Source organism: Schistocerca gregaria, chromosome 9 (genome assembly GCF_023897955.1).
Source record: "Schistocerca gregaria isolate iqSchGreg1 chromosome 9, iqSchGreg1.2, whole genome shotgun sequence".
Lineage (NCBI taxonomy): Eukaryota > Metazoa > Arthropoda > Insecta > Orthoptera > Acrididae > Schistocerca > Schistocerca gregaria.
Window position 1 is genome coordinate 233,371,040 of NC_064928.1, and position 8,755 is coordinate 233,379,794.

Here is an 8,755-nt window from a genome sequence, read left to right on the forward strand (position 1 = left end):
TGCAGACGGTAAGTACAACCGTCTCAGAGAGAAGAGCGGCCAATGTGACGATCTGGCTTTAAGTCGATTCGATAACAAATGACGAAAACGGACGGTTTTCTCAGGTTTTTACTACATATCAACAGTTTTCACATTCTCCCGTGCAACTCGGCTGCTAGTCCTCCTTTCATGCAGAATCTTAAGGTCCTAGCTCATGTCCAAGGCACCAAAGCCAACTAAAAAGTCAATAACGATACCTAAAACTTGAATTGTACTATTTCTTACTGGCTATTACATCAACTTAGAAGCTTCATCTGTGTTCTACTATGGTGCTTTTAGTGTCTCCGCATACCGCAGCACGCGACATAGCTTTGCAGACGATAAGTACAACAGTTTCAGAGAGAAGAGCGGCCAATGTGACGATCTGGCTTTAAGTCGATTCGATAACAAATGACGAAAAAGGACGGATGTCTCAGGTTTTTACTACATATGAACACCTTTCATATTCTCCCGTGCAACTGGGCTGCTAGTCCTCCTTTTATGCAGAATCTTAAGGTCCTAGCTCATGTCCAAGGCACCAAAGACAGCTAAAAAGTCAATAATCGATACCTAAAACTTGAATTGGACTACTTCTTACTGGCTATTACATCAACTTAGAAGCTTCATCTGTGTTCTACTATGGTGCTTTTAGTGTCTCCGCATACCGCAGCACGCGACATAGCTTTGCAGACGATTAGTACAACCGTTTCAGAGAGAAGAGCAACCAATGTGACGATCTGGCTTTAAGTCGATTCGATAACAAATCACGAAAACGGACGGATTTCTCAGGTTTTTACTACATATGAACACTTTTCACATTCTCCCGTGCAACTCGGCTGCTACTCCTCCTTTCATGAAGAATCTTAAGGTCCTAGCTCATGTCCAAGGCACCAAAGCCAGCTAAAAAGTCAATAATCAATACCTAAAACTTGAATTGTACAACTTATTACTTTCTATTACATCATCTTAGAAGCTTCATCTGTGTTCTACTATGGTGCTTTTAGTGCCTCCGCACACCGCAGCACGCGACATAGCTTTGCAGACGATAAGTACAACCGTTTCAGAGAGAAGAGCGGCCAATGTGACGATCTGGCTTTAAGTCGATTCGATAACAAATGACGAAAACGGACGGATTTCTCAGGTTTTTACTACATCTGAACACTTTTCACATTCTCCCGTGCAACTCGGCTGCTAGTCCGCCTTTTTTGCAGAATCTTAAGGTCCTAGCTCATGTCCAAGGCACCAAAGCCAGCTAAAAAGTCAATAATCGATACCTAAAACTTGAATTGGACTACTTCTTACTGGCTATTACATCAACTTAGAACCTTCGTCTGTGTTCTACTATGGTGCTTTTAGTGTCTCCGCATACCGCAGCACGCGACATAGCTTTGCAGACGATAAGTACAACGGTTTCAGAGAGAAGAACGGCAAATGTGACGATCTGGCTTTAAGTCGATTCGATAACAAATGACGAATACGGACGGATTTCTCAGGTTTTTACTACATATGAACACTTTTCACATTCTCCCGTGCAACTCGGGTGCTAGTCCTCCTTTCATGCAGAATCTTAAGGTCATAGCTCATGTCCAAGGCACCAAAGCCAGCTAAAAAGTCAATACGTATACCTAAAACTTGAATTCTACTATTTCTTACTGGCTATTATATCATCTTAGAAGCTTCATCTGTGTTCTACTATGGTGCGTTTAGTGTCTCCGAATACAACAGTACGCGACATAGCTTTGCAGACGATAAGTACAACCGTTTCAGAGAGAAGAGCGGCGATGTGACGATCTGGCTATAAGTCGATTCGATAACAAATGACGAAAACGGACCGATTTCTCAGGTTTTTACTACATATGAACACCTTTCACATTCTCCCGTGCAACTCGGCTGCTAGTTTTTCTTTCATGCAGAATCTTAAGGTCCTAGATCATGTCCAAGGCACCAAAGCCAGCTAAAAAGTCAATAATCGATACCTAAAACTTGAATTGTACTACTTCTTACTGGCTATTACATCAACTTAGAAGTTTCATCTGTGTTCTACTATGGTGCTTTTAGTGTCTCCGCATACCGCAGCACGCGACATAGCTTTGCAGACGATAAGTACAACGGATTCAGAAAGAAGAACGGCAAATGTGACGATCTGGCTTTAAGTCGATTCGATAACAAATGACGAAAACGGACGGATTTCTGAGGTTTTTACTACATATGAACACTTTTCAAATTCTCCCGTGCAACTCGAGTGCTAGTCCTCCTTTCATGCTGAATCTTAAGGTCATAGCTCATGTCCAAGGCGCCAAACAAGGGTAAAAAGACAATAACCGATTCCTAAAACTTGAATTGTACTATTTCTTACAGCCTATTACATCATCTTAGAAGCTTCGTCTGTGTTCTACTATGGTGCTTTTAGTGTCTCCGAATACCGCTGTACGCGACATAGCTTTGCAGACGATAAGTACAACCGTTTCAGGGAGAAGAGCGGCCAATGTGACGATTTGGCCTTAAGTCGATTCGATAACAAATGACGAAAACGAACGGATTTCTCAGGTTTTTACTCTATATGAACACTTTTCACATTCTCCCGTGCAATTAGGCTGCTATTCCTCCTTTCATGCAGAATCTTAAGGTCCTACCTCATGTCCAAGGCACCAAAGCCAGCTAAAAAGTCAATAATCAGTACCTAAAAGTTGAATTTTACTATTTCTTACTGGCTATTACATTAACTTGGAAGTATCATCTGTGTTCTACTATGGTGCTTTTAGTGTCTCTGCATACCGCAGCACGCGACATAGCTCTGCAGACGGTAAGTACAACCGTTTCAGAGAGAAGAGCGGCCAATGTGACGATCTGGCTTTAAGTCGATTCGATAACAAATGACGAAAAAGGACGGATGTCTCAGGTTTTTACTACATATGAACACCTTTCATATTCTCCCGTGCAACTGGGCTGCTAGTCCTCCTTTCATGCAGAATCTTAAGGTCCTAGCTCATGTCCAAGGCACCAAAGACAGCTAAAAAGTCAATAATCGATACCTAAAACTTGAATTGTACTACTTCTTACTGGCTATTACATCAACTTAGATGCTTCATCTGTGTTCTACTATGGTGCTTTTAGTGTCTCCGCATACCGCAGCACGCGACATAGCTTTGCAGACGATAAGTACAACCGTTTCAGAGAGAAGAGCAACCAATGTGACGATCTGGCTTTAAGTCGATTCGATAACAAATCACGAAAACGGACGGATTTCTCAGGTTTTTACTACATATGAACACTTTTCACATTCTCCCGTGCAACTCGGCTGCTACTCCTCCTTTCATGAAGAATCTTAAGGTCCTAGCTCATGTCCAAGGCACCAAAGCCAGCTAAAAAGTCAATAATCAATACCTAAAACTTGAATTGTACAACTTATTACTTTCTATTACATCATATTAGAAGCTTCATCTGTGTTCTACTATGGTGCTTTTAGTGCCTCCGCACACCGCAGCACGCGACATAGCTTTGCAGACGATAAGTACAACCGTTTCAGAGAGAAGAGCGGCCAATGTGACGATCTGGCTTTAAGTCGATTCGATAACAAATGACGAAAACGGACGGATTTCTCAGGTTTTTACTACATATGAACACCTTTCACATTGTCCCGTGCAACTCGGCTGCTAGTCCTCCTTTCATGTAGAATCTCAAGGTCCTAGCCCATGTCAAAGGCACCAAAGCCAGCTAAAAAGTCAATAATCGATACCTAAAACTTGAATTGTACTACTTCTTACTGGCTATTACATCAACTTAGAAGTTTCATCTGTGTTCTACTATGGTGATTTAAGTGTCTCCACATACCGCAGCATGCGACATAGCTTTGCAGACGATAAGTACAACCGTTTCAGAGAGAAGATCGGCAAATGTGACGATCTGGCTTTAAGTCGATTCGATAACAAATGACGAAAACGAACGGATTTCTCAGGTTTTTACTCTATATTAACACTTTTCACATTCTCCCGTGCAATTAGGCAGCTAGTCCTCCTTTCATGCAGAATCTTAAGGTCCTAGCTCATGTCCGAGGCACCAAAGCCAGCTAAAAAGTCAATAATCGATACCTAAAACTTGAATTGTACTAGTTCTTACTGGCTATTACATCAACTTAGAAGCTTCATCTGTGTTCTACTATGATGATTTTCGTGTCTCCGCATACCGCAGCACGCGACATTGTTTTGCAGACGATCAGTACAACCGTTTCAGAGAGAAGAGCGGCCAATGTGACGATCTGGCTTTAAGTCGATTCGATAACAAATGACGAAAACGGACGGATTTCTCAGGTTTTTACTACATATGAACACTTTTCACATTCTCCCGTGCAACTCGGCTGCTAGTCCTCCTTTCATGCAGAATCTTAAGGTCCTAGCTCATGTCCAAGGCACCAAAGCCAGCTAAAAAGTCAATAATCAGTACATAAAAATTGAATTTTACTACTTCTTACTGGCTATTACATCAACTTGGAAGTATCATCTGTTTTCTACAATGGTGCTTTTAGTGTCTCTGCATACCGCACCACGCGACATATATCTGCAGACGGTAAGTACAAAAGTTTCAGAGAGAAGAGCGGCCAATGTGACATCTGGCTTTAAGTCGATTCGATAACAAATGACGAAAACGAAGGGATTTCTCAGGTTTTTACTACATATGAACACTTTACACATTCTCCCGTGCAACTCGGCTGCTAGTCCTCCTTTCATGCAGAATCTTAAGGTGCTAGCTCATGTCCAAGTCACCAAACAAGGGTAAAAAGTCAATAACCGATTCCTAAAACTTGAATTGTACTATTTCTTACTGTCTATTACATCATCTTAGAAGCTTCATCTGTGTTCTACTATGGTGCTTTTACTGTCTCCGAATACCGCAGTACGCGACATAGCTTTGCAGACGATTAGTACAACCGTTTCAGAGAGAAGAGCGGCCAATGTGACGATTTGGCTTTAAGTCGATTCGATAACAAATGACGAAAACGAACGGATTTCTCAGGTTTTTACTCTATATGAACACTTTTCACATTCTCCCGTGCAATTAGGCTGCTAGTCCTCCTTTCATGCAGAATCTTAAGGTCCTAGCTCATGTCCAAGGCACCAAAGCCAGCTAAAAAGTCAATAATCTGTACCTAAAAGTTGAATTTTACTATTTCTTACTGGCTATTACATTAACTTGGAAGTATCATCTGTGTTCTACTATGGTGCTTTTAGTGTCTCTGCATACCGCAGCACGCGACATAGCTCTGCAGACGGAAAGTACAACCGTTTCAGAGAGAAGAGCGGCCAATGTGACCATCTGGCTTTAAGTCGATTCGATAACAAATGACGAAAACGAACGGATTTCTCAGGTTTTTACTACATATGAACACTTTTCACATTCTCCCGTGTAACTCGGCTGCTAGTCCTCCTTTCATGCAGAATCTTAAGGTCCTAGCTCATGTCCAAGGCACCAAAGCCAGCTAAAGAGTCAATAATCAGTACCTAAAACTTGAATTTTACTACTTCTTACTGGCTATTACATCAACTTGGAAGTATCATCTGTGTTCTACTATGGTGCTTTTAGTGTCTCTGCATACCGCAGCACGCGACATAGCTCTGCAGACGGTAAGTACAACCGTTTCAGAGAGAAGAGCGGCCAATGTGACCATCTGGCTTTAAGTCGATTCGATAACAAATGACGAAAACGAACGGATTTCTCAGGTTTTTACTACATATGAACACTTTTCACATTCTCCCGTGTAACTCGGCTGCTAGTCCTCCTTTCATGCAGAATCTTAAGGTCCTAGCTCATGTCCAAGGCACCAAAGCCAGCTAAAATGTCAATAATCAATATCTAAAACTTGAATTTTACTACTTCTTACTGGCTATTACATTAACTTAGAAGCTTCATCTGTGTTCTACTATGATGATTTTCGTGTCTCCGCATACCGCAGCACGCGACATAGTTTTGCAGACGATAAGTACAACCGTTCAGAGAGAAGAGCGGCCAATGTGACGATCTGGCTTTAAGTCGATTCGATAACAAATGACGAAAACGGACGGGTTTCTCAGGTTTTTACTACATTTGAACACTTTTACATTCTCCCGTGCAACTCGGCTGCTAGTCCTCCTTTCATGCAGAATCTTAAGGTCCTAGCTCATGTCCAAGGCACCAAAGCCAGCTAAAAAGTCAATAACCGGTACCTAAAACTTGAATTGTACTACTTAATACTGGCTATTACATCAACTTAGAAGCTTCATCTGTGTTCTACTATGGTGCTTTTAGTGTCTCCGCATAGCGCAGCACGCGACATAGCTTTGCAGACGATAAGTACAACCGTCTCAGAGAGAAGAGCGGCCAATGTGACGATCTGGCTTTAAGTCGATTCGATAACAAATGACGAAAACGAACGGTTTTCTCAGGTTTTTACTACATATGAACAGTTTTCACATTCTCCCGTGCAACTCGGCTGCTAGTCCTCCTTTCATGCAGAATCTTAAGGTCCTAGCTCATGTCCAAGGCACCAAAGCCAGCTAAAAAGTCAATAACGATACCTAAAACTTGAATTGTACTATTTCTTACTGGCTATTACATCAACTTAGAAGCTTCATCTGTGTTCTACTATGGTGCTTTTAGTGTCTCCGCATACCGCAGCACGCGACATAGCTTTGCAGACGATAAGTACAACGGTTTCAGAGAGAAGAGCGGCCAATCTGACGATCTGGCTTTAAGTCGATTCGATAACAAATGACGAAAAAGGACGGATGTCTCAGGTTTTTACTACATATGAACACCTTTCATATTCTCCCGTGCAACTGGGCTGCTAGTCCTCCTTTTATGCAGAATCTTAAGGTCCTAGCTCATGTCCAAGGCACCAAAGACAGCTAAAAAGTCAATAATCGATACCTAAAACTTGAATTGTACTACTTCTTACTGGCTATTACATCAACTTAGAAGCTTCATCTGTGTTCTACTATGGTGCTTTTAGTGTCTCCGCATACCGCAGCACGCGACATAGCTTTGCAGACGATAAGTACAACCGTTTCAGAGAGAAGAGCAACCAATGTGACGATCTGGCTTTAAGTCGATTCGATAACAAATCACGAAAACGGACGGATTTCTCAGGTTTTTACTACATATGAACACTTTTCACATTCTCCCGTGCAATTAGGCAGCTAGTCCTCCTTTCATGCAGAATCTTAAGGTCCTAGCTCATGTCCGAGGCACCAAAGCCAGCTAAAAAGTCAATAATCGATACCTAAAACTTGAATTGTACTAGTTCTTACTGGCTATTACATCAACTTAGAAGCTTCATCTGTGTTCTACTATGATGATTTTCGTGTCTCCGCATACCGCAGCACGCGACATTGTTTTGCAGACGATCAGTACAACCGTTTCAGAGAGAAGAGCGGCCAATGTGACGATCTGGCTTTAAGTCGATTCGATAACAAATGACGAAAACGGACGGATTTCTCAGGTTTTTACTACATATGAACACTTTTCACATTCTCCCGTGCAACTCGGCTGCTAGTCCTCCTTTCATGCAGAATCTTAAGGTCCTAGCTCATGTCCAAGGCACCAAAGCCAGCTAAAAAGTCAATAATCAGTACATAAAAATTGAATTTTACTACTTCTTACTGGCTATTACATCAACTTGGAAGTATCATCTGTTTTCTACAATGGTGCTTTTAGTGTCTCTGCATACCGCACCACGCGACATATATCTGCAGACGGTAAGTACAAAAGTTTCAGAGAGAAGAGCGGCCAATGTGACATCTGGCTTTAAGTCGATTCGATAACAAATGACGAAAACGAAGGGATTTCTCAGGTTTTTACTACATATGAACACTTTACACATTCTCCCGTGCAACTCGGCTGCTAGTCCTCCTTTCATGCAGAATCTTAAGGTGCTAGCTCATGTCCAAGTCACCAAACAAGGGTAAAAAGTCAATAACCGATTCCTAAAACTTGAATTGTACTATTTCTTACTGTCTATTACATCATCTTAGAAGCTTCATCTGTGTTCTACTATGGTGCTTTTACTGTCTCCGAATACCGCAGTACGCGACATAGCTTTGCAGACGATTAGTACAACCGTTTCAGAGAGAAGAGCGGCCAATGTGACGATTTGGCTTTAAGTCGATTCGATAACAAATGACGAAAACGAACGGATTTCTCAGGTTTTTACTCTATATGAACACTTTTCACATTCTCCCGTGCAATTAGGCTGCTAGTCCTCCTTTCATGCAGAATCTTAAGGTCCTAGCTCATGTCCAAGGCACCAAAGCCAGCTAAAAAGTCAATAATCTGTACCTAAAAGTTGAATTTTACTATTTCTTACTGGCTATTACATTAACTTGGAAGTATCATCTGTGTTCTACTATGGTGCTTTTAGTGTCTCTGCATACCGCAGCACGCGACATAGCTCTGCAGACGGAAAGTACAACCGTTTCAGAGAGAAGAGCGGCCAATGTGACCATCTGGCTTTAAGTCGATTCGATAACAAATGACGAAAACGAACGGATTTCTCAGGTTTTTACTACATATGAACACTTTTCACATTCTCCCGTGTAACTCGGCTGCTAGTCCTCCTTTCATGCAGAATCTTAAGGTCCTAGCTCATGTCCAAGGCACCAAAGCCAGCTAAAGAGTCAATAATCAGTACCTAAAACTTGAATTTTACTACTTCTTACTGGCTATTACATCAACTTGGAAGTATCATCTGTGTTCTACTATGGTGCTT